Source organism: Aythya ferina (assembly GCF_964211825.1).
Source record: "Aythya ferina genome assembly, chromosome: 19".
In the NCBI taxonomy this organism is placed as follows: Eukaryota; Metazoa; Chordata; class Aves; order Anseriformes; family Anatidae; genus Aythya; species Aythya ferina.
In genome coordinates, this window is record NC_140309.1 from 2,609,864 (window position 1) to 2,636,869 (window position 27,006).

General features: G+C 45.6%; 1 protein-coding gene and 1 long non-coding RNA gene across 4 annotated transcripts in view; one reads left to right on the forward strand and one right to left on the reverse strand.

Annotated features, from left to right (window-relative positions):
• CALN1 (calneuron 1) overlaps positions 1–27,006 on the forward strand; it is a 192,388-nt gene that overhangs the window by 149,426 nt on the left and 15,956 nt on the right. The gene's annotated exons all lie outside the window — the stretch shown is intronic.
• LOC311421510 lies at positions 18,760–22,565 on the reverse strand. The gene is made up of 2 exons (XR_014684894.1): positions 22,247–22,565; positions 18,760–19,926 (listed from the first exon to the last, which is right to left on the reverse strand). It is a non-coding gene; the product is annotated as an uncharacterized lncRNA (long non-coding RNA).

Here is a 27,006-nt window from a genome sequence, read left to right on the forward strand (position 1 = left end):
TGATACATGCTTCAGATTTCACAGTTCTGAAAACAAACCGCGTCAGATCTGAGCGGGTTTGTGATGCTGCAGGATGCCGGGATTCTTGTCCCCAGCCTCCTTGGGCAGCTGGGATGGCACAGGAGGGACAGGCTGCAGCCTCAGCAGGCAGTGGAAATGTAAGCGATGGTCCTGTGGTGGCTAATGAATGAGGTCATCTGCTCCGTGATCTGGTGGCATGCGCTCAAAAACTCCTGTAGCCACTTCTCTGAAATGTCACTCCTCGAAGATACAAAAACCTCATGCCTGTCAGCCTTTGGAGCACAGAAACAACCGAGTGCTTTGGGGAGAAGGGTTGCATCAGAGGGAGGATTCACACGGGTGACTACTTAAACTTCTTCATAACCTCTAAAATGTGTCGAGGTCAGACAGGTTTAACCCCGAGGCAGATCTCAGCCATATAGCTCATGTGCCTCTGGCACACAACCCAAGTTGTCACCACTTTGGCAGCATCACAAGTACACTTCCTCCTGCAGAGAGGACCATTTCCCAGAGCACTGGGCCAGCCAAGCCCAGGATCCCTGTTTTTTTCTCAGTCCCTCACCCCTGCCTGCCTTTGCTAGCCTGTCTGTGCTCATTCCTACTGAGCCACTGATGTCCCAAAGTGTCCATGTGCTTATCAGTTTTCCTTGCCTCAAGAGCTTTTAGCACAGACAGTGGTGTTTTAATGCTGTCCATGTGCATCTTCCTTCTCCATCTGTTTTTATAATTGCATCAAAAATACTTCAGAGCAAAAATCTTATCCTAATAAAATCAGAGATGCTATTCCCTAGGAACACAGAGGAATTCAGACACCCACTCCCCAGGTATTATTCCAAGTTGCCCATGGTGTAGATAATTGGAAATTCTTGCAAGTGTGTATGTATATATATTTTAAATGATTAATGACTTCTAGCAGTGTTAAATGTTGTGGCCTTGGCTGTTGAAAAGCAAGTTGTCCTCCATCTAAACCTTTTGGCTGTACATCTCAACAGCACTGTGAGCAGCAAAGGGTGTTAAAAGCCATCGTTTTAAAGTCATCAGAAGTGATAACATGAAAAAGAGCAACTGCTAGACAGCACTGCCATTGTAAGCACCAAAACAAGCAGCTTCTGCTGCTTTCATACTCTGGTGATTTCTGGGCCAAGCCTTTGCCCTGGCCAGAATTTGAAACACAATTCACCCATAGTCAAGGAGGCAGAGGAGGGTTTTGCCACCTTGCCTTGTTCCCAGTGAAACACCCAGAGAGGATTTATTCCTTTTTCCAATCTGTCTTTTAACCAAGAAACATTGGTTGCTGGGGAAAAAAAAAAAAAAATGTTCCACATTTGCAGATTTGATTTTGCTCCCTTCTCTTGCTTACTCTTGAGGGTAAGTGTTGCCTTTGTGATTTTCCTTAAATCCAGCCCTACAGAGATCAACGCCTTGTTGTAATGTGTGGAAAGCAATTTCAGATAAACAAAACAATGCAGGCACATGGTTTTCTTCCTGCTGCAGCGCCTTCTTTAACCTTGGCCCACATGGGGAGGCTTGATCTGTCCTCTTCCAGTCCTTATTGCAAAGCATTTAGCTGCTTTGCTTTGCTGCTTGGGTGCTTTTTGCTACTGCTTTGGCTGAGATTTCCTCTATCTTTGGTTTATTTTTGTGTGCATGTGGAATTGCGTATGAAGTAAGTTCTCAGAAGGAGTGCCAAGCAGGGAAGCAGTCTCAGATAATCATAGAAGTTGTAAAAGCACCCCCCCCCCCCCAATCCCTAGCTATTATTTTCTTGAAGACATACTGAAAATGCAAAATCAACTTATTAGCTAAGCATTCAGTCTTGATTTCATGATTTTATGTTTGGCTTTTATATATATAATATCTATTTTCCACTTTCATAGCACCAACAAAAAAATCATTTCACAATTCACTCCTATTTTGTCCTTGCCTATTTCCAGTCCAGTCAAACTCAGCAATGAAACAGCTGTCAGTTCAGATGCAAGAGTGATCACAGCCTAATGTGGGACATTTAGGGAATTTCAGACCTACCATACCAAATTTGAGGCAGTAACTAAAGCTTGTGGTGAGATGTTTCCCCTGGCTGAACAAAGAAATACTCCACCAAAATGAAAATTGACAAACAATCTGGTTCCTTCCTTGCATTTTCAGTAGGAAATTTGACTTTTAGTCAAAAGTATGAAATAGCACATTTTCAAAATGGAATTGTTTTGGAACCCCATAAACTTTGAGACCTTTTGACTGAAGCGATGGTTCAGGTTGGTTTCTCATACAGAATAACGCAACATGACAAGCTGAAGGGTTCACATCAATGATCATTATTATCCATTCATGAAGGAGGTAAATGATCCAAATTTCTAAGGATAATTAGACAAAAAGGAGCAGGTGGTGTCGGGTTTTCCTGTTAGTTGTCAACAAGAGAAATAATTTCCACTAACTATTAAGATGCTCTTCCCTCCTCTCAGCAGGAAAAGGGCACAGTTCTCCAAAACGTTTCCTTGGCTCAACAGTTCCTGGACTCAAATAAAATGTAAAATGTAGCTTAGTGTACTGAAAAGATCTCAATGAAATCCAGATGTGCTTTCAAAGTCAAGGCTTGGATTCTTGGCCTGTCAAGGTAGCACATTTCTTAAATAGCACATTTACATGAAAAGCTACTCTCAGCTGGCATCTGCTGTGATCAAAGTCTTCCCCACATGAAAACTGCTGCCCAAAATGATGCACAGCTTTGCGTGACTGCTGATACACTCTGTTGGTTGAGATTACTGCAGCAACCTGGCTATTGCTGTGCTGATTTGACCCCCAAATTTCTCTGCAGCCCCACGACTCTGCAGTGTTCCAACAGCAGGCACCCAGCCAGAGTGAGAAGGGTTGTGGTGTGCCTGCATGCAACAGCTACAAACTTAGACCTGCTTTTCAGGAGCAGACTTACCTTCTGCATGAATGGTGCGTGGCTTCTTGAGGATTCTTTTTGAAGTCCCAACAGGAGAGTTGTTGATATCCAAATGCTGTGGTAAAAGCACTTGGCAAAATCAGGTACAGTAGGTATTAAAGTATGCAAACAGGGATCAGTCAGTTTTGCAAGAAGCTGCAGTTGGAACCACTCCCAGTCCTCTCAAAATCAGCAGTGATCTCAGAGCAGATCTTACTGTGCACCATGCACCTGTGCAGTGAGGGGAGGCCTCTATTCCTCTATGATGATGCACCAGGGAAGATGGGAATCCTGACTCCTAATCCATTGCATATGTTAATTCATAGTTAAAATTGCTTCCTTGTGCCATGCCTACTTCCATTTAGCTGCTCTACAGATTCTTTAGACACATTCGCTTTAGATACATCAGCTTCTCCTTAAGTGGTGAATCCCATCGATGCTGTGTTGAGTATTAATAAACACTCGCCTGTGTGAGGCAGAAGATGGTAGAGGACACCAATGTTTGTACTGTTTTAAAAGCCTGGAGAATCAGAATTCAAATCATAAAGCAAGTGTTGGAGGAAGGGAAATACCTGAATGTCTAGACACCGCATCACTCCTTGGAAATCTTAAATCTTCCTGGCCATGGTCCTGGGCAACCTGCAGTAGGTGGCCCTGCTTTAGCAGGGGGCTGGACCAGATGACCTCTAGACATCACTGCCAACCTCAACCAGATTGTGATTCTGTAATTCTGAGAAAGGGAGCAGAGCATTGGTGGAGCATGTTTTTTTGGGTAGTAGAGCAAGGGGGTTCCTAGGCTTGCCACAGCAGCATTTATGTTTCTGATGAACATAGGCTGGACCTATACTTGGATTGCAGTTCTTTTCATGGCAGCTCAGAATGTTTTCCTCCAGGTTTGCGCCACAATAGAAGCCTCAAGCTAGTGAGAACAGTGTGTCTTGGGTGATGGTGGCTGATTTGCCTACCTGAAGACACTTGCCACTGGCCAAGCTGTTTTCTGGAGTGAGGGAGGGACTGTGTTTTCCTTGGTTTTCAACATCGTTACTCTGTGGTTGTAGCATACAGGAGTTCAGTTTGGGAGTAAACCAGCAGGCAATGTGGATGCCTGCACACCGATACCTGGCTTAGGATTGTGGTTAATGCTGGTCCAGGATCTGTAGAACAGTGAAAAGAGTCTGTTCTTCTCTAGTTTGCATGGACCTTTCTATAGCATTCTGAAAGTAGCAGCAATGAACCAGGGAGACTGATGAGAGTAAGAGTATGAGGGTATTTACCAATTTACTGCCCTTTTTGCAGCCTTGACAGAAATTTCTTCTTCAGGGCTGCTTGGATGCTCCCAACACCCCAAGTCCAGCACAAACGTTTTGATGCAATTGCTCAGGAGCTTGCAGACAACTTGGAGAAATTTAGGGAACCAGCCTGGAAGCATTAGATGCCACCATGGAGTTGGCAGATTGGCCAAGGTGACAAAGGCCTCCTAGAGGGGGGACACAGACTAATATTCCCCCCGGCATTTGGCAGCTGTTTAAACTCTTGTCCTTTGGTTCTGCTTTATTTCATCAACTGTTGCCATTCTGGTGTCAAACCAGAAATAAGTTTGAGCTCTGCAAATCAAGCAAACACACTTCATACTTTTCAGCATTTACCTGCAGTTTGACAAGGGTGGTTCTCAACCCTAGGTCTTTCTTTTCATGTATTCTGTGTGGTCTTTCATGGTAAAACCAGCTAGAAGTTGAATTGTTGGCAGTGAAGGCCACTCAAGGCAGTGGGTGATGAGCTGCCTCATTCTACCTGAGCAGAGCTCGAACAACCTCATCGCCATCATCAAGCTGGTCATGATGTTGTTTGGATACAAGCCTGAGAGTTTGCTGATGTGGGACAGTATGGAGACATTAAGGAAGGTGTTTGGCTCGTTTCTTTCTCTTAAAGGTGCTAATTCATCCAGAAGAAGGGAGGGGGGCAGTCCTGTTTCACATGTGGTGCCTCCTGTCCCAGATTTGCCATCCTGATGGCTTCACTGTCTTAGATCCCTGAGAACAATGTTAAGTAAAGCACATAGTGGTAGGCTGAAAATCAGCACTGTGCCAGTTGGAGCCTTCACTAGTACAAGTCCCATGCAGAGGCTGGATCTGCAGTGGCTTCTACAAGGGCAGTAGAAGAAAGTTTATCTCCTTGTTGCTGATAATCTATAACCCACCTTCTGTGACAAAAATAAGAAAACTCTGAGTTTCACCCAACCTTTTCCATATCGGGTGTCTTTGGAGCTCTAAGCTGGCTGTTACCACTCAGGAATGAGCTCTTCAAGTTATTTATAACAGATAGATCTCTGAGAATGTCAGCTCAACCCTCAGCAGCAGTCAAAACAGCAAGTGGAAAGATAGGAAATTTTCAGAAAGAAACAGTGAAAGAAACAGAGCTCGTCATTACGCTGGTGTGAATTAGTGGTGCAATCACATCTTGGATGCCTTTGGGTTCTGCTCCAACACATCTGAGAAGGGAGATGGTGGAATCAGAGAATGGCAAGGAGAAAGGCCACAAATTTCAGGGGTGGTGGCTCCTCAACTGGATGTCAGGCAGGAAAACAGATAACTGGGAGGGTATGTTTGAAGTCTGAAGAATGATAACGATCTGAGAAGGACACAAATGAAATGATAAAAGGTGGTTTCAGAAAAAGGATCAAGAAAAAAGAAAAAGAGGATTTCTCCTGAAACGTGGTATTAAGCTGTGGAAATTCTTGATAGCAAGTGTTCTGTGTGCTACAAGTTGACAAGAGTTCAGAAAACAACTTGGCACATTATTCAATCAGTGTCTCTCTTCCATCTGGTAAAGGTAAGGTATTTGCCTGACATCTACTTTTGACCTGTTCACACATAGAAACACATCCATCCATAGATTCCATGTGTAGGAGAGCTTCTTCCCAAAGCTAATATGGCAGTTTAGGGAGCAATAAAAGCAAGCAATTTGCTCTTGGGGCAATACCATCCGTACTTCTGGCATTGGAGGGCAGCACTAGATAGCAATTTTTAACTAACAAAACAAAAAGCAGAGCTCGTGGATTGATGTGAGGAGTCCAGCCTGGCATTTCTACTTTGTCTCCCTTTAAGCAAATCCTTTAATAGCTGTATCTCTTTTTTGTAAAGCACTATGAGAAAAAAGCAAATTACAGCTGTGCTAGCGTGAGTTTTGGCAGTTCAGGCTCCATAGCTCCCACTGCCATCAGCGGAGATCACGAGCACTTACATTCCTTGAAAGCGAGTACTTCATCTTTCAGTATTCATGATTTCTTATGTCAGTATTCAATATTCCCTAAAGAATTTATATCTTGTAGACCTTTGAACCCCACCACTGACCCAGGATGGCACCAGCATGACAGATTTCAACATTAGCATCTAAATGTGTGGGAAAAAAATAATTAATCTTCCTAGAGTCAACAGAAAACTCTAATTTAAGCAGTCACTTTTCATTTTTTTATACAATAAATTTCAAATTTATTGAGACTAGTGATTTCTTGGGATTCCTTATACCTTTCCTGTTGTTCTGTGGTTCAGCAAATTCTGTGTCCTAGTAAGTTGCCACAAACCACCACCTGGGAACAAGTCTTAGCCAAGGCTGAAGCAAAAAGAAATGGGATAGCATTAAGGGAGGGATTTGCTACGTGCTGTGGTTGCTGTGATTGTTGCTGGTGATGGAACCACAGCACCAGCCCCAGTGCTGCAACCTGTGAACAACATGGATGTGCTGAGCCAGCCCCAGGAGATGGCTCTGCATTAACCACTGGATACTCTCACACGTTTTGTTGGTATTTTCCAGTGGACGGTAAGCCCGCAGTGCTCAGGAGCCCAGGAAGCTTTGTTAGCCATCCCGTGCTTCCCCATTGGCATCACCGTCAGCACTGTGACTGGGATCTCATACCTCTAGCAACACAGCCACAGCCAGGCACAGTCCTGGTTCTTCCTGTGATGCTTTCCCCAGTAAGATGCAGCTCTGCCCAGTAAATGACAGAAAATGAAAGAAAAGGCTGCAGGGCTGAATTTCATCTGCAGACTGCAAATCACACATTTCACAGCCAACAGCCATTCTTAATGCTAAACAGATTGGATATGGCTCCTACTACTGGCAGTAAAGATAACAGGAAAAGCTTGTGCTAAGAAATGTTGATAGAACAGGGCTACAGCTCAGTGCCCAGACCTGTAGGTGATCCTGAAGTACTTGAGTCCGACATCTAGTTTGGATTGTATTGAGGCTGTATTGAGGTCTACGTTTGCTTAAACTGAAGCTTTCAAGGTGTCAGAGGAGTTATAAGTAAGCAAACACCAGTCTTACTTGGAGACAACCGCGAAGACCTCATGTCATCTTCTTGCTCCCTTGGACATAGAGACTGTGAAGGCTTCCTTGGAGAGCTCTGTTCTTTCCAAGTAAAAAGGCTTTCAGAGGAGCCTAGCTAGCTCCTAAATGCTTCCCTCTGTATTTTATTGACTGGAAATAGGGTTTAGCAGTCACAATGAGAGCCTTCAGCTGATAAGTTCCAGGTGACAGTAGATGTGGCTCCTAATGCAAGAGCAGGCTATGCAGCACTGCTCAACCAGTTGAAACTTGGCAGAAGCTCCTGAATATTGGCTGCTTTGTTACTAAAGGTGGAGGTATTTGCAGAGCCCAAAATACTTATAATTAAACTCAACAAGCTTGAATTTTGTATTGTCAAGACATCTTCCTTTTTTCTCTCTCTTTCTCTCTTCTCTGGCAACTCAAAAGAGGGAATGAAAAATGTATTACAGACTGGTCGTGTGCCCATGGGAAGGTTGCCCTCCTTCCAGCAGCTCTTCAGGAGTGAAGCTGTGGTACATTTTACACCACATAAGCATGTACGTGTGTAGCGTGGAACAAGAAAGACCATTACCTGGTTCCTATGAAAAGCTTTCAATGGCCTTACTATGATCTGAGTCACCAGCAGCTTAGCAGCATGAATATGATTTAAAAAACATAAAAGTGGGAGTTGCTTGAAGTTCTAGTGAAAACATTCAGCAGATGTCACCTGTTTGACTCATGTTGGGTCCAGGGAGAAAGCAGTTCATGCTCAATGCAGCAAATGCTGAGATTTGGGAAGAGCATGGGGGAGCACAAAACAGAGCCAGACCCAGGGGCAAGCATGCCTTCATGCCAAAAGGTACCTGGGCTCTTCTGGCAGCAAAGGCTTCAGCTTCTGCAGAGCTTCTGGTGGGCTGAAACTCAGTATGGAAAGGCAAGCAAAGAAAATGTCCACTTAACATGGTTTTGGCATGACCCACACAGACTGATAGGCTGCATGGAAAGTTTGAACAAAACTTCCATTCACTTGCATTTTCTGCTTGTATGTCCCTGTCCTGGAGACACACATGACCTGAAGCTGGACCCACCACTGTGTTCTTGGAAAGCAGCTTTATGCATCTCTGCTACACCACTTAGGTCCCATTTTGCAGTGTGTCTTGCTGTCCATCTCTGTGGGAGTAATCCAGTCTGGGATTGTGACCACTGCCACCAACTCCAGTATTGGGCCAAAACAATGGTGTTTGAGAGAAATTTGCAAGAAATAAGAAAAAAAAAAAGGAAAGCATCCAACAACATAAACAGTTGTATTACTTTCAAATCAGAGCATGGCCACCAACAAAATGCCCAAAGCTACCTTGACAGTTGACACATAATGTATTATTTCTGTGCGTCTCAAGGCAACATAATGGTCTGCCTCCATGATGTTGCTTGTCATGGCATTTTAGATTACCAGAAGATTTGGAAAGCCACAGTCTGCTAAAAACTCCTTTGTTCCTAAAACCATTTATCACCTGTAGGATTATCTCAGATGTGTTTTCACAAAGCGGTATGACTTCTAATGAGCTAGCACTCACACAACAAGCTATTAAAAAGCAATTAGCTCAAGGAAATTTATCTAAGCTGTTTGCAGGGCCAGTCTAAGGAACGATAACATTTTCTTGATGGAGGCCTGTCAAATTTATCACACAGAATTTCTAGGTTGGAAGAGACCTCAAGATCATCGAGTCCAACCTCTGACCTAACGCTAGCAGTCCCCACTAAACCATATCCCTAAGCTCTACATCTAAACGTCTTTTGAAGACTTCCAGGGATGGTGACTCCACCACTTCCCTGGGCAGCCTGTTCCAATGCCTCACAACCCTTTCAGTGAAGAAGTTCTTCCTAACATCCAACCTAAAACTCCCCTGGCTCAACTTTAGCCCATTCCCCCTCGTCCTGTCACCAGGCACGTGGGAGAACAGGCCAACCCCCACCTCGCTACAGCCTCCTTTAAGGTACCTATAGAGAGCAATAAGGTCGCCCCTGAGCCTCCTCTTCTCCAGGCTGAACAAGCCCAGCTCCCTCAGCCGCTCCTCGTAGGACTTGTTCTCCAGGCCCCTCACCAGCTTCGTCGCCCTTCTCTGCACCCGCTCAAGCACCTCGATGTCCTTCTTGTAGTGAGGGGCCCAAAACTGAACACAGTACTCGAGGTGCGGCCTCACCAGAGCTGAGTACAGGGGGACGATCACCTCCCTAGCCCTGCTGGCCACACTGTTCCTGATACAAGCCAGGATGCCGTTGGCCTTCTTGGCCACCTGAGCACACTGCTGGCTCATATAGCTTATATAGCTTGACAGGATCCAGTCCCCGAATTTTCATAAACTCACCAGGACTCTCCATGCCCCCGTTAATTTTAGGAAGCCTGTGTTAGCAATAACAAAGGCCAGCTAATGGCAATGCCTCTTCCTGAGTTGCTCTGTCCTGTCTTTTTCCAGGGCACTTTGCACTTTTTCTTGGCTCTTTGCTCTCCCAGATCCTGTGCATCTCAGTTATACCCATTATTTCACTAACTGACATAATGTATAAATTCGAAATTGGATTTTATTCCTGCTCAATGCGTATTATGTTGATGTGTCAACTCTAATAGCTTTTCTCCTCCCAACTTAATTTGAGAATTATGCATGAATACTGCAAACTACTTAAAATTATTTTAATTATATTCAGTTATGATGTATATGTGTACATCCATATGCACACAGAGAGCAATAGGCCGTGCAGTTGCCAATAGGCTCAGCTTGTCACTAAGCTGTGTGCCTCTGCACCAGCAAGCTCATGGGGAGACAGCTTCAGCCAAGCTCACTTCCCTGCAGCTTTTACCAGCTTTTCCCCTGGAGAATTAACAAGAACATCAAACTTCTCCAAACACAGCATGCAGGGGGAAAGAAAATATTTAATAAGGAAGGTGGCAGAGTCTGCTATGAACTTCTATTACTTACATGTAAATTTTATTTTATCAGCCACATAGGAAAAGAACAAAAGAAAACAAACAAAAAGTAAACAACAACACACACACACACACAATGAGGATGAATGGTGTTGACAAATATTCAGCCCCAAATGTAACCTTACTGTTGAAATCATCTCCAATGACTTCATCTCCAGCATGGCCTTTGGAAACAGCTGTGTAGTCAGGAAGACAAAGCTCAATTCTTTTGTTGCAAATAGAAAGTTGATTCTGTTTGTCCTGGATGATGCAAGTGGGTTGAGGGGGGTCCCAGCCTCTCTGCTGTTGTCCCCCTTTGCATAAGAGCATTACAAAAAAATTATCTCTACCAAAAAGTGTGTCTGTACCCAAATCATGGTCCTTGGTCCAGGAAGGGCTGGCCTTTTTGGCCTTAGTCTAATGCATGAGGAGCTTGTTCATAAAACCTGGAAGAAATACAGAGTGGCATTAATGGGATGCAAAATCTGAGCATTTTTTTCTGTAGAAGTCACATTTCCTTTACTGGAAAAAAAATACATCAGTGGAAACTGAGCAATTTTAATGCTTAAGCTACAGACACATGGCAGAGTCTTTTCATTTCACCTATCTGATAACATCCAGGTGCATTTGACATACTCAATTAGGGAACAAATGTTTCAGCCTCATAACTCAAGTGACAGCGAGACCAGTTGATGGTCACAACCACCAGCAGTGGTCTGTACAGCTGTCATGGCCCAAGTTACCAAAGGGCAGCTGCATTCAGTATGTTTTCAATTGTTCATTTCCTTTTGTTTTTCATTATACACACTTTGTGAAATCAGCTGTTGGGAAATGAATGTTTCAGGGCAGCATAGAGTGGGTCATCCCAAGAAATTGCTGCAGAACCACAAAGCATGTAGTGTGGGGATGCCCCACAGGCAGCAACCCATGGCTTCTCCTGCCCCTTGCTTTGGCTCTGCCAAACAGGAAGGAGTAAGTCAGAAAAATTAGCTAGTCAAAATCTGGCTATAAAAGGCTTTTTCTCTGCTGAGGTATTTCAAAGTAATACCACATGGATGAAGCACTCCAAAAGGCATCAGAGTTGACAGGCTGACAGGAGTCAATCAGGTGGAACAGCTGGCCAGGGACGACAGCATTCCTGCAGGAAAATCCATTTTTTTGAAGTGTCTGCATGAGAAGGGAAAACAAAAAAACTTGAAATGTGACACAGAGAGGTTTTTCTTCAAACTCTGACCAGGCCTGGGCAGTCTGCACTGGCACTGCCACCAGTTGTGTCCTGCCCACGCTGCCGTGATGCAGCCTGCAGGTGATGTTGGTGGTGGTGCCCTGCAGCATGACCCCTGGTGACAGCTGCCATGTGGATCCAGCTCCACGGTATTTATTCACTCTCTCCAGCAGTTACTTGGATGCAGAATCTTGTGCATCACTTTCCCACCAGGATAACATGGGGCATTTGGAATGAAGGAGATTTTCTGTTTTTACAAAAAAATTTTGCAATGCACTTGGGCATTGTGAGCAGGGTTCAACCTCTGCAAAAGAGCCCACGGTGCAGGAAGAAGCTTCAGATTCATCAAAACATCTACAGCAAAGGGTGCAGAGAGCTTGAACTTTACTGGCAGGGGTGGCAGTGCCCATGTGTGCTGATGGCTGTACATGCATTGCTGTCTTGACCTGCTTGGGTCATTAGTGTCCTTGTCCCTGTGACTTGCCATTAACCAGCAGCATGCAGAGACTGTTTTGGAGCTCTGCAAAGTCTGTGAATTGCTGTGTTGGGGGAGGCTTCTCTCCTGTGTGCTGCTGTTCCTGATTGCTGTCTCTGGGGGCTACTGCAGTGCAAATAAACACCAGCAATGACAGGGACATGCCTGGCATTGATTTGCAGCAAGATGAACTCGCGGCAGCTAGCCAGCAGGTCCTCACGCACTGGTATTATAAATGCCCCTTCCTGCCCTTACTCTTGGAAACTGGGGAGATATCACGGGGGAGGAAGGAACGATTGATCAGGAAAAAGACCAGGAATATCAGCCTCAGTGAGTCTGAAAGCTTAAAGAAAACTGCTGGGAGGCAACCAGGTGAGGGATGTGCGTGAAATCCTCCCACCTTAGCTGCCTGTGCTTGGCCTTGTCTCAAGTAAGGAAAAAAATAAATTTGGTTGCAGCTATAGTAAAGAAGCCCCTGTTGCTTGGGTTTCATTCAGGCCTAAAGTGTCATTCAGGCGTTGCTGTGAAATGAGTTGCCCTGGCCCTTTTTTAGCTCCTTAGCTCAGGCCTTGCAGGGCTGCACGTCTGTTACCAGACTGATGGCACCATCCTGCTTCCTGAGGTGAGCTTGGCCACCTGGACAGCATTTGGCTTTGGTGGGCAGGGCACAAGTCAACAGAAAACCATGTGTTTGTGGTCTTGTGGCAGTGGTGAGATAAATGCATTCTCCTGAAGGTTAATCAGTGGGAGTTCTTTGCTGGACATTGTGTGGTGTTAGTTGGTGTTCATGGTAGCCAAATAACGAATAGATCAGCAAAGGTAATTCTGCAGCCTGAATGTGTAGAAGTACATATGCCTGGAAGCTACCAGCAAATATTTTTGGTATCGATTGGTCTCTAGCTGTTAAGAGCCTGAAGTAGTCAGCTGGATGCAAGCCACTGAGCAGCTCTACTACAGTGGTATAACAAACCTGACTTCCATGTAGCTAATTTTGGCAATAGGTGATGCTGCACTTCCAGAGCAATGTAACTGCATTTCAGAGAGGTGTCTTTAAACTGATTATTTGGATTTTGTTGGGTTAAAGATCTTCCTCTCTAGGCATAGTGTTTGCACTCTGTTAATTGCATCCCTTTCAAACAGCTTTTAACCTGGAAATGTGTTTGGTGAAAATAAACTCATCCCTAACTCAGCCAGTGCCTGAATGAAAGTACTCATGTAGCTGCATCTCCTACATTGCAGGGGAGCATGGCACATTACTAAGTGAAAACATTCTCTCCTTTTTTCATCTCTCACCAAATCTGCATTTCACCCCCTCAGTGCAGGAAGCGCTCCTGCAGAGGGGCTCTATGCATCTCCCTGAGCAGGCAGCAGCTCCCTGCCCACCCAAAAGCCCCTTTCTACAGTCAGGGCTGTCCGCCAGACATCATTTCTTATGGTTGCCAGTCTTTGGACAGCTCCTGTTCATGGACTGTGCTGGGGAAACTGATGCAGCACAGTGATGGAGCTCATGGCAGCAGGGAAGAGGAGGAAAGGACCTTCTGGAGCCTATGGTGAAGCATGAAACCAGGCAAGGAAGGGAGCGGGAAGGTCAAAAAGGTGCTTCTGCAGCCAAGCAGAGAGGTGGCTCATCCCTAAAAGCTGAGGTTTTCATTAAGGCTGACCAAATAATCCTGAAAAGGTATTGTGCTGGAGCACATAATGCAGCAATGTTTGCAGCATTCATTAAGACAAACGGGCAAAGTTCAAGCTAAATCCCAGGACAACTGCAACTACACCTCCATGCAAACAGATGCACATTTGGAGCATATGTTAGGATCCTGAATACCCCAGGAGACATCAGCAGTCCCATTTGACTTATGAATTTGAGTGCCATGTTGTCCTAAGCAGATGGAGCTGCAAAAACATTCAGGACTGAATGAAAGACAAATGGGTATCTTTGCTTTACAAGTCCCAGCCTGGTCACACCTATGACCAAGAGCTGCAGCACTGATTTTAGTCTCTCTTTAAAGTCTGTTATCTGTTAAAAGAAGGCACTTCTGTAGCAGATGGGATGGGACAATTCTGCTGATATTGAGCCAAGGCTCTTGGACAAATAATTAAACATTAACATTTGTGAAGAAACTAGATTCGAGGACTAATGAAACCAAGGTCCCTTCTGAGCAAACGATGAGCCCAAAGCTTGTGGTGTTGCTGGTATCCATCACAGCAGACCTTTTTTCCAGGGTCTAAATCAGTCAAATAAATAGATGCTATTTTTCACACTCTCTTCCTGGGGTGACTGCAGTCAGTTCATGAGTCAGCCTGCCAGGTCTATGTTGGAAGCAAAGCCCAGCTGCATCTCTCCGTCTCACTGCTAGGTCTCCAATTGATGAAGTTTTAATGAAATCAGGGTTTAGAAAGGAGACAGAGTTTTCATGGATCAGTAACATTTTCTATTAGACCAAATGCTGGGGAAAAAATGATCAAGGTTTTGAAGATACATGCCCTTCTTCAGAGATGAAACAGGAGCTCTGAAACAGAGGTTGGAAACAGTTTCATTATATTAATCCATTTCATAATTTGATGAGAAAATGGAGTTTGGTACCTGTACTGCAAAGAAAGTTTCACTGAGGCCAGAGAAAACGTCCTTGGTCCTATTGGACAGGGAAAGATGGGGAGATACTGACAGCTGAATGGTCTGGTGTCAGCAGAAAGCAGTGAGTGAGGAAAATTGTATGGTGTCATAAAATGAATGCTTCTACTGGGTCCATTGTTTTCCATATCCAGAATTTTATGAATTTTAGTTCCTGAGCCTTGGAAATGAAGTATCGCATGGATGGGGGGGTGCATGGAGAGCAGTTGTGGCTCTGCCCCCAGGGAGTTGGTAGTGGTGGATGGGGACTAGGGTGAGTTTTCATTGTTTTGTGGTTCCTGGTCTGCCTTTGGATGAGGTGCATTGGCCAGAGGGAACTTTGTTTTGGTCAAAGGCTTGGTAAGATTGAGGAGTCGTTGAAAGATGGATGGCAAAAAAGCCCAGGGAATATATCTTTTTTTCCAAGTTAGGAAACCAGTGCTGGTTGTTCAGTGATTTTCCCTGTAGTTTCTCACGTAAGATAATGTGTGACAATCAGGGATACGCAGGCAGCAGACTTGGCATTATTTTTTTGTACACAGTAAGTTTGCGTATCTTCGTATTTGGCTTGTTCAAAGCCACAGTTGTTTTCCCAAGAGGAAAGTCCTTACGGTGTGCAGATGGATGATCTATTCATGGATGAGATGTGCATTGTCCCTACAGAAAGTGTCATGGGACAGGACTGTGCGTCACAGCTTTGTGCATGGTACACAGGGCTGCTGCTTTTCTGGCTGTGTTTTTCCCTGAGTCTTCTTTGTGGATTGCCGTGTTTTAGGTGGTTTATGGTACACCTAAAAAAATTTGATGTCACCTTTTTTAAATAGGAAATGGCCCTTTCTTAGTGAATCACCTAATCCTGTCAGAGATAGCTTTGAACCAAAACAAATTATCCAAATATTTCTGCGTAACTGTCACCATGGTGGAACACGATTGTGTTTTCCTTGCTCTGTATCACTAGAATGATCGGCTGCCTTTTGATTTCAGTGCATTTCTCAACACTGACAAAAGGCTTCACATTGTGGTTTGAGGAAGAGAGTGAGCATTTTGGAAAACTGCCTGGTTTCAGTGCATGTAGCCAAAAGGTTGAGCATGAGAGGTAAAACTAGAGAGACACATCGTCGGGAGTGTGTGGTGTCATTTCACCTTGCAGACTGACACACATACAGTTTGGTTGTATGCCATATTCCTGGGTTAGCCATAGAGATGAACTTAAATCCATCAGCAAAGCACAGTCTTCTTAAGCAGAACTGTTCCGCCATGCCCAGGGAAGTGTTGGAAGCGTAGCTTATCATGGCACTGGCTTTCCAGCAGCTGGCAAGGATTTCTGGGGACAGGACTTGGATTCTGGTAACTGACAAACCCATTAATCAAAGAACCATAGAATGGTTTGGGTTGGAAGGGACACTTAAAGATCATTTAGTCCAACCCTCTGTCACTATAGACCCTGGTAAAAAGTCTTTCTGTCTTCCTTACAAGCCTCATTAGTGCATTGAAAGAGTACATTAAAAAAATAATAATAATTAAAAAACTGCATTGAAAGACTCCCTGGAGCCTTCTTCAGAAAGTTGGTTTTCAATCTGAGATGTGGACATGGTTTGCTGCCCAGGTCCTGTCCCAGGGTTTGCTACGTCCTGGAGTGCATTGAGCACAGCTCCAGCAGCCACACCAGAAAGCACTGTTTGCTGGATCTGGGAGATGAGCTACCATGTGACAGTTTATTTTAGCATGAGAAGAGTCCTCAAGCATCACTGAGCTAAATATTTCTCTAATTCATGCATAACTTAAGTACAATTAGCAGCCCGATCTCAGAGACCTAGGTCAGATGTGACGTTACTGTGCTGGGACTGCACCTTATGAGATCAGGAGCTCAGGGCTGGGATTTGGTTGAATCTCCAGGACCATTAACAGCACTACACAAAACCCCATCAGCACCCACTGCTGGGGCAGGGGAGACATCACTGAGAACTGTTTTCAATTTACATTACCATACACCACAGTTCCACTTCATGCAAATATGGGTCATGGAGACTAGAGCAAGCCTAGGGTTTGCAGAATCTGCATTAACCCTCCAGCACACTTGCCCAACTCTTCACCACCTGCCAAGAGACTCATGATGAGAGCTGCAATGAAAGACACCCTGAAACATCCAAAGGCATCTCTGTGTTGTGATATGGCATGGATAAATCCGACAGTTAAGCAGTTCAGACAAGCTAATGAAAGAATGTGCGCCATATTAGTTACATGCCGAATGCCCTCTGCTTTGAGTCACATCCTCTACACCACCCAAGGAAAGACCTGCCCCAGAGCCCTGGTGGGGCACTTGTCAGATGAAGAGATGGTTCCTGGAAGGGTTTCCAGCACATTGCCAGTGGGCTCAAGCACACTGGGCATCTGATGTGGAGCTCATAGAGCTGCCACCAAAATGCATTGTCCCTTCTCATCGCAAACGTGAGTTTATCACCAATGCTCTTCCTCCATTTTACCTGGACACAGGTATACCTCCTCTTGTGCTGGACTATGTTTCATGGGCATTAAGGCCCAGAGACCCCATGGCCTCCCGAGCTTTTCTGCAGCCTGGGAGCAAGCACCACCAAAGATCCTCATTTTTCCCAGTTTTGAGGTGTGAGCACTCCATGCCTCCCTCCTTGCTGTAGACCTGCTGTTCTGAGTCATGCATTAAAATTACTTTCCTGAATTTTATTTTTTTGTGGTGACAGCTGATTTGTATTTTCTTACTTCTCTGCTCTAGCATATTGGTAGCTGGCAAGAGCTAGAAAATGCCAAGCGAATCACTGGAGGGGACTTCAGAATTGATCACCTTGTTTTTACCAGGGCAAGGAAAAAATCATGTACTCCTCGCAACAGAGTAACTCAACAGTTACTCCAGGCTTTAATTGAACTTTCTACCTCACAGTTCTTAGCTGAATTAATCTTGTTTTCAAACAGCGGACGTTCTGTGGAAAGTGAACTGTTATATAAAATTATTTTAAAATGCAAATAAAATAAAAGACAAATTCACATCCTAGCACGGTATGACAGAGAGAAACAAATCAGAAAATATTAAAATCACTTACATTATTTCTTCACATCTTTTCAGTCTTGGATTCACAAATGTTGATTTTTCATGTGCTCTGCTCTTGACTTACTGAACTGAACTGCAACAGTGGAGGGGAGCTTGCTAATGTGTTTCTGTCTCTGGTTGAATTAAATATTCACTAACTTTCTTCAGGGCTTTAGAATTGTCAGTAAAGATCCATGACAACCAAAAGAAGTCTCACAGTCACCAATGCTCTCAGCTAATGTGAGATAATGTGAGCCATGGGCTTTGGAGGGCAGAGGGGATGGACTTCAGAAGGACTCCAGTTCCTACAAGCTGTGGGGAGGTTGTAAAATCCTGAAAACCAGATTCTTTGGGTGTGCAGCTGCTTGGGGGCCTGCAAGTCACTGGGCAGTGCCGCCGGGCAGACTGGTGTCGATGGCTGCATCTTTGGATGTGGCCAGCCTGTGTGTCAGCCCCAGTACCCTGTTGATTTCTGGCAATGAACAGAACACAATGATTTCTGGCAGCTTAATTTGTAATTTTTACTTCTCCTTAGAAACTGTCAGTTTGACAAATCAAACTTTTACCTGCACATATGAATTTATCCTGCCTTATGTGAATTTCTCACTGGGGAAAAAAATTGCTTGGTTAATGTTAATTGTCTTCCAAATAAGAATGTCCTGGTCCTGAGATCACAGCAACTTCCAGTTTCTAAATATGAGCTAAAAGACAGCAACAAACTTAACCTGACTTAACAGAGGTCAGAATGAAAACCCAAAGATTATTCCATGATTACCAAAATGAAATGTTTTTTCTGACTTCATTTGGCTTTTTCTTTCTTTTGTGTTCTCTGATCACATAGGTTTTGCAGGCATTGTCATTTTGGTTCAAATCTCACAGACAAGCACACTGCAGGATGGGAAAGATCCTGCTTGCTCTGCTCTTCTGGCTTCATTTAGCACAAAAGGAAGTGCAGTCCCCAAAACCACCATTATGCTCCTAAACAGAGCCCCATATTCTGCTGTTTATACTCTACAACAACTCTGCTTAATGTAAATCTTAATGTAACTCCAGGATAAAGGTAAGAGAGGCATAAAGGTGGGACTTCCCAAATTGTACTGAAGCAATTAAAACCAGCCAAGTGATGACAAAAACACTTTATGCCTCTGAGCATCATGTAAGTTTTGACAGTGGTGCAGAAGTCAGCACTTCCAAAACACCTGTGGTGAGCTGAGCACTGTGGGGCAGAGCCCAGCCCAGGGGCATGATCCATGCATGAACGCAGTGCAGCTTCTGCCCTGTCCACCCTCCTAATTGTGCATTTGTTCTCTGATTGCTTAGCATAAATTTCTCCTTTTCTAAGCTGTTTTGTTGCGTGCTGCCACACAACACACACTGCTTAATCCCAGCAGTTACTGTTGGTTCAGTGTTGGACAAAGCTGTTTTTTCTCTCTTCTGCACAGTGCAAGCTCTTCATTTTTCTGTAGGGGAACTCGTTGTTGGAAGTGCTGCTGGTGTATCTCACAGCCATTTTTTTTCCAGTTGTCTCCTCTTTGTATGCAGCAACTGTCACCTCAGAGCAAACCCAACCTACTGAGCACCATTTATTCTGTGCCTGCCATAGCACTGAGCATCGCAGCCCTCCCACAGCACCCTGCTGTACACAAGCCTGCACAGTGTAGCCAGTCGAAGATCTGCTCTTACTCTCTTCTTTCCCTACATGGCACAGCTTCAGTAATAATAGTATCAAGCATTTGCACATATACAGCATTGTCTGGCCATTTCTGGAAATTCAGCATTTTTTTTTTATAGACCTGGACTTTCATTTTGGACCAGACATCCCAGATGACTATGGAACAAGGGGACCAACATAAAAAACAAATGTACTTTGATTTAATAGAGCAGCCTGAGAAGTTGCCTGCAGCCTATGTTAGTTTTGTCTGGTGCTAGATAGCAGTATTGGAAGACCTGTTTGCTGCCTTGTTATTGTTACTGTTTGATACTCATCATCTGCAGTGTTAAGGATGTCTTGAGTTTCCCCATAGTAGCTCTCAGTCTCCTTGGCAAAGCTCTTATTAATTATCAGTGTCCTTCACACATTTCAGGAACATGTCTCACCTTCTAATCCACTTCTCCTGGCATTCTTGAAACATTTGTAACTGTTAAGTGAAAAATTGGTTCCCTTTGGCTAAAGGACACTTTCAGCAGCAGGGCTGCTTGGCTGGCTCATTTGCTTTGCTGGGGTTTCTGCTTTCTTCTCTAATTCAGAAGCAGCTTACAGATCGCTCCTCCAGGCAGTGATGCTGTCAGCAGCAGTGTGTGAGAAGTGGGGAGAAGAGCAGTGGGTCAAATTCAATCAATCTGGTGAAGCAGACAGAACAGGTTACTTTTGCTAGATGGTGCCTTTCCCTTATTCCATAATCCTACTCTTGTTGGGTGTCATGTTTGTCATTATTGCCAAAAAGTTATAGCCTATGCTTCACCACTGTGATGCTGGCACAAGGCATGGCACCAGCAGCGGCGCTGGAGGAGGTAACATGGATCAAGGTCACCTCACGTCCTTGTTCAGTTTGTGTCGGGATGAAGATGTAAATATGATGCACCTGGCACAGCCAGACAGGTTTCTGTCACCCCAGGGACTCACTGCATCCCCCCAGGGGACAGAGCCTCTGCCCTTCCACTGGTGAAGGAGCATCTTGTAGGACAAAGATTTTTTTGCAAGAAGTGATTCTTCAGCACACCCCACATGGTGACCTGCCACAAAACCCCCTGTCCTGCTCTCATTTTGTTGCTGATTGAACGGAGGGGACACAGGACTGCCCACAGCAGGACACATAGGCACACACCCGGAACAAGCTCCAGCCCCATCCAGAGGATGGGTTTACACTGGAGGCATCAATCCAGTAGAAACTCCATATTTGTGAGGTAGGCTGAAGCCACTCGCTCCCAAATGGGGATTCCCAGCATTAGCCCTAATTAAAACCTGTGAGTTTGTTTTTCCAAGAGGCTCCCACAGGCCTCACATCTAAGGTCAAGATGCTGAAGACCCATTTACATATGCACTTTTATTAGGATCAGACTGGGCGTTGGTTATTGAGGCCAGGGAGCTGTAAAACTGGGCGAAAGAAATAATTAGAACCCATTAATTTGTACTTCAGCCTGATAGCACTTTCTAATTTAAAACCAAAACAAAACAAACAAACAAAAAAAACCAACCACTTCTCCATGTTTTAGTTAAACTATTTTAAGTTAATTGAATGGGCCCAGGATTAATATTCCTACTGTGTTTTCTGTGGAGGTGTTGCTGCAATTTAACCTCTCAGGGAGCCAATTTCTCTTAGCCCAGTTTAATAACCATTATATCCCAGCTGTGAAGTGAGGAGACCGGTGCAGAAGCAAAGTCACTGACCCACTCCTCTGCTTAAAACTTAACCCCAGAGAGTTAAAATCTGTGTCTAGTGATGGAGAGCACCAAGCTAGCCAGGCGGTGGGACATAGCAGAGGCAACAATGGCTCATTCGTAAACACCCAGGACAATACAAGAGGATTTCTTTGAAGACTGTCAGCAGCATCTTCCATCACCCGACCCAAACGACAGTATCTTCATGGGGTCACTTTAGCTACACCATCAGTGCACTAAGCCTTGTCCCAGGAATCGTGTCTTGTGTAACCAGAAGGTTTAAGGGATGCTCCAGACCCCCACCAGGTTCTGCAGGGGCATGGCAAGCAAAGCTAACGCCACCTCTGCCGGGCACTGGAGGGGGACCGTGGAGGAAACATGGTGAGCACCGATCACGCAGGGCTCTTCAGGGATACCCTGTCCCCTGCCCCTGCTCTGTAGCATGCCCTAGTAAACACTTGGATATGAGCTGGGACAACCCTATATTTTGGGCACATTGAGTCAAATTAGCTTGTCAGATGTGCCAGGTGGCTGAATAACTCTGAGACCCGAAGTGGCATCTGGGTGGATATCCAAGCTGTTGGCAACAGCTACAGTCAGAGCTGGGGCTGTGCAGGGAGCAGGACAGCACAGGGGGAAAGCAGCAAGTAAAGCAGCTTTGCTTAATGCTCTCTGAACAAACACAGAGCACTAAAGGCGAGGTAGTAGAAAAGAAGAAGTAGCAGCACTAGTACTTAGAAAATGGTACTTGAAGCATCTTGACAATTGGGACAAAAGGAGAAGTGGGACCTCCCCTGGGAGAACAGGGGAGAGTGCAGGAGGCCCTGGCTGCATATAGGTACCCTGTGCCTGCAGGACTTCTTGCAAATCATTTTCAGCATTGTTGCCTTGTTCCAGTGGTTCGCGTGGAAGTGCCCAGAAAAAGAGCTGGTGCACCAGCTGGTACTGAGCCAGCAGCCCAGAGCTATCAGTGCAGTCAGCAAGCAGCAAGATGAAGTGAGAAGCCCATTTCCATCACCACCATGAAGGCCAAAGGTGCCTTTTTTTCATATATTCAGCATTGAACTGATTGTTGTTTTTAAGATGAAATGTAATTTTCCGCATGGGAAAATGCCAAGTTGTCAACACATGAACTGGTCCCTGGTTGTGCATTGGTTCCAGGTGCAGTGGTGTGGATGGAGATGGTGGAGATGGGGATAGGGATGAGGATGGGGATAGGGGCAACCTTGTGGGTTCACCAACAGGGGCCTGGGAAGGTACCCCAGTGTTTCTCATACTCACCAGGCACATCACCTGCAGCAAGCCTTGGCGGCCTCCTCAAGGGGGGGTGGCTTCTTGCCTCTGGTACGCAGAAAGCCCACTCTTCATCATGGTCTTGGTCCACCCAGACAGAGCAAGGGCCAAGCTGATAGAGAAGCATGTGCGGACCCACACACCAAACATTTTGTAACCCACAAGACTTGGTACCTCTCGCAGGGCTGTGGACATCCCAGCAGTACTCTTCAGAGGCCCCGCGTGAGCTCTGGGGGTGGCTGGAGGAACACGCAGGAGTTACCCACAGGCCAGGTTAGTTTTGCACACTTCATCATTTCACAGTGCAAATTTAAGCCAGGTGCTTGGGATTAAGGGTGCTAAGAATACACACTTAAATCTGATTATAATTTATCAATGTATGAGCAATTCCCTGCTGACAAAGCTGCTGGAAGAATGGAGCTATCTCCCGTTAGCAGCAGCCAGCGCAGTAACGAGCCTGTTACTATGGAAATGAGCTTGTTACCCTCTCCTGCTCCTGGCAAGCGGGATGCTCAGGTGCAGCATCAGGGAAGCTGGCTGTTCCCAACGGCAAGCGGTACCTCAGCTGACAACAACCCCAACCCCAAGACAGGGCTGGAGAAGCTGTTACTAGCACCTGGGTGCTGGCATGGATGCAGGGCAAGGTGGCCCGGGGCACATTGTGCACCACAGAGCCAACTTGAGCTGGCAGATGGGTACTCGTGGGGTCCTACAGCCCCAGCTGCCTTGTCTGTAAGGTTATTTCTACAGGGATGCTGGTTGCTGCTGGGCTTCTTGAGCCAGGGTGCTCCTGGCACTGGGAGCGTGTTTGTGCAGCCTCATGCTGTGAGTAATGGGCGAGCAGGGATGGAGAAACACCCTGAGGGTGCAGGCGAGGTGCTCAGTCCTGGGCTCCAGCCCCAGCAGGGTGGGACCACATCTTTCCACCAAAGCAGGGCTGTGCAGCATCATCTCCTGGGAGGAGGATGATCCTGTAGCTGGATGGAGCTCTGCTCCCTCTTGCAGGGAATTTGGTGGAGGCAGCAGGGTGCTGGCAAGGATGAATTTGTGTCTGCTGTCCTGCAAATGCACACAGGTAAAGTGGGTGGAGGTGGAGGTGAGTACTACAATGGGTGTAATGAGAAGCATGGTCCCTTTTGCTCTGATCCATTTCTCCCTCCTCCCTCTACAGAAGGGCAGCAAGCTGGGATAAGGCTGCTCTCAGCAGGGCAATGTGAGACCTCCACAGATGGTCAGGCATGGGCCCCAGAAAGAGAAAGAGCTTGTGCACATGTGAGGGCAGCCTCAGTTCCTACCACAGCCCACAGAGCATTCCTGCAGGACCTTTGCATGCTTTGTCCCAGTCCGTAAATGCTCTGGGTCACGCCTTTGTAGGTGGCAAGAGCACTGGCATGGAGCAGGCAATGGAAGGACAAAGAGTAGTAGCGATGGGGAAAAGACAAATAGACCCCTCAATCTTCAGCTCACATCATGGAGTCAGCCACCCTCCACGGGGGTGTGTGTGGAGCAGAACAAAATGCATCTACTGTGTTTTCACTGCTGGAGCCGCAGGACTTCCAGCCCTCCTTCTGTGGATGTGTGGGCCAGAAAGGGGGCGGGTAGAGGAAATTAGACTTGCTTTAAAGGTAGCAGTGATTTGGGGGAACACAGAAAATGGCATTGCTCCTTTAACTCCAGTTGTATGTTGCAGGCTTAGAAGTGGCTCTGTCCTCTGTCCTGGGGGAGCACAAGAGTCACTCCAAGCTTCAGGGTGTCAAAATGTGACACCCTGTAGCACATCTTCTTTGATAGAAGAATAAATAAAATATATAATGAGAAACTTCCAGATTTGGAGGGGGTGTATGTCTGGACATTTAGAAAATATTTCATAGGTTCCCACATATGTTTGATTTATATATATATATGTATAGATATATCTATATATAGATATATGAAAATGTATTGTCTTCATCCAGAAGCTTTTACAGCACCGGGCTGCCACAGGCTGTGGATTGAAACAGCACTTGCTGCCTCTTAGGTGTGAGCAGCAAGACCTCCAGCCTGTACAGCTCAACACATCCCAAGCAAAAACCACTACACCGCTTCACATGCTTGCTCCCTTCTTGTGTGGTCCTCCTGCCCCTCCAGACTCCTGATTTCTCCAGGGGTCTGTGTCCCTTGCATTATAAAATATCAGTGGCTGAGTTTATCTGGGAAGTACAGTCAGTACAAAATGGCCATTTATCCAGTCCCCAAGCAGAGCTGGGAATACATTGTGTTCTTGTGTTGAGCACTCTGGGGCTGTGCACTTTAATACATGGCCAACATGAAACATTGGTCCTATGGAAAAGACACAGACCAGTAGTTTATGAGCTCAAAGCCTGTCTAGCTAAAGGAACAGCTGCACGATCTGCAGTGAGCACCAACATGCTGCTTGTGTTCAGAAACAAAGAGGCAGTGGCCAATGCAGCACAAAGCCCTGCTTGCTGTGCAAATAGTCGGAGTATTTTGGGGGTCACATCCCCAGGTGTCGCAGTCAGCTGTGAGCATGGGCAGAGCCAGTTTGCATTTTCCTTGCAGGTATTCAAGACAGACATAGTCTGAAATGCACTAGATCTGAGAGCAAAGACGAAGACTAAATTATGCTTGTTGTTCAGAAATTATTAACAAATTATTTTTTGTTTGGCTACCACAAATGAGAAATCTATGAAACCTGAAGCTTTTGGAACTGCAGACCTGTTTTTCAAAAGCATGAGGAAAGAGCCTGCTCTCCCCTCTGCTGATTCATTCCCCACCCCAGTGTTCTTTCTCCCACCCCAGATTCATTCTCCCACCATCAAGAGGCACAAGGCTCATATGGAGTCCTCAACAGTAGAAGACCTTCTCAGATGGCTTACATGGGCCAGACTTGGGCCCAGTAGGTTCAGGACAAGTTGGTATCCAAGCACTGTCCTAGCTAAAGCCATAGCTGCCAGAGGAGCCAGTCCTGCCCCTTGGTGAGGATTTTTATTGATGCAGCTTTGAGAGAAGTTGCGAGTCACCCGAACAGCCCCACTCACTGTGCCATGCAGGGTCCTATCCTGACATCGCCCACTCTGCACAGCAGCAAGGCCAACTTGGGATTCAAGAAAGGAGCTCTACCACTCTTTTTTTGAAAGCTGAGGTGATATTAAAGGAAAGTGTCATAAGTATTATTTCAGCATTTAACTCTTTGAAGAACTAAGTGCTTCTCATAGGGTCACTTCCCTGCATAGAGCAGAAGGAGAATGTGCCAGATATGATACAGCAGTATCTGCAAAAGGTACCAGCTGTGAAACCAGTGTTCTGCAGCCATGACAGCTGTCAGTTAGCTGCAAACTTCGGAAACTGCATGTAGGAAGACTGAAGGAACTGGTCAGGACTGTGCTTTCATTCCCAGCAGGGAATTCAAAGCAAGGGACTGTGTTGGATCAGGTCCATTTTACAAAATGTCCCAGAGTGTCTCTTGGGACAACATGAGATGTGTCTGCTGCTTACAGTTACTCAAGTCCACTAAACTGCAGTGGGCAATTCCTGGTGCTCTCCATAAGAAGCCAAACACACCTGTAACTAGTGCAGGTTTTCATTCAGGGTTCTCATGCATCACATGGGGCATTTGAGCATCAGCACTGTGCACAGTTTGTTTCTATAGCACTGCTTACAGCGTATTCCAAAAGCACCGACTCAGAAACGACATCATTGATTTCTCCTAATTATAAATCCTATAGAAAGTTTTCAGCTTGCAACAGTCACAGTTTTCCTCTCAGCAGAGCCAATAAAAGTTAAGAGTTGCTCCCTGGTTACTGTCATTACAACAATAAAAAGCCAGAGTAATTGAAAAGTGAATCAGGGAAGCTGCCAGATTGGAGAGCAGTGATAATAGAAGAAATTACCTGGAAGCCCAAACCCGATGCAAACTATCGTCTCTGGCTGCACTGAGCTCAAGCCCAGTGTGGACAAACTTCTGTGCTGATGATGGAGGAAATGCCTGCTGGATGCAAGTACTGGAGCAGAGAGCAAAGCAGGAGCAATGAACGTATGCATGCAAACAGGCCAAACACTCAGGGCATGAGCCAGCAATGGTGATTTTGACACCCATCTGAGATGGTTCCTCCTAGAAGACAAAAATGGTAACGGAACAATATAAAATATTTTTCCCTATATTAGCATCAAGCTTAAAAGTAGGAGCCAGAGACACAGCAACAGATGGATATTTGACAAGAGAATTTTCACAGAATCACAGAATTTTCTAGGTTGGAAGAGACCTCAAGGTCATCGAGTCCAACCTCCAACCTAACACTAACAGCCCTCCACTAAACCATATCCCTAAGCTCTACATCTAAACGTCTTTTGAAGACTTCCAAGGATGGTGACTCCACCACTTCCCTGGGCAGCCTGTTCCAGTGCCTCACAACCCTTTCTGTAAAGAAGTTCTTCCTAACATCTAGCCTAAAACTCCCCTGGCTCAACTTAAACCCATTCCCCCTCGTCCTGTCACCAGGCACGTGGGAGAACAGGCCAACCCCCACCTCGCTACAGCCTCCCTTGAGGTACCTAAAAAGAGCAATAAGGTCGCCCCTGAGCCTCCTCTTCTCCAGGCTGAACAAGCCCAGCTCCCTCAGCCGCTCCTCGTAGGACTTGTTCTCCAGGCCCCTCACCAGCTTCGTCGCCCTTCTCTGCACCCGCTCAAGCACCTCGATGTCCTTCTTGTAGCGAGGGGCCCAAAACTGAACACAGTACTCGAGGTGCGG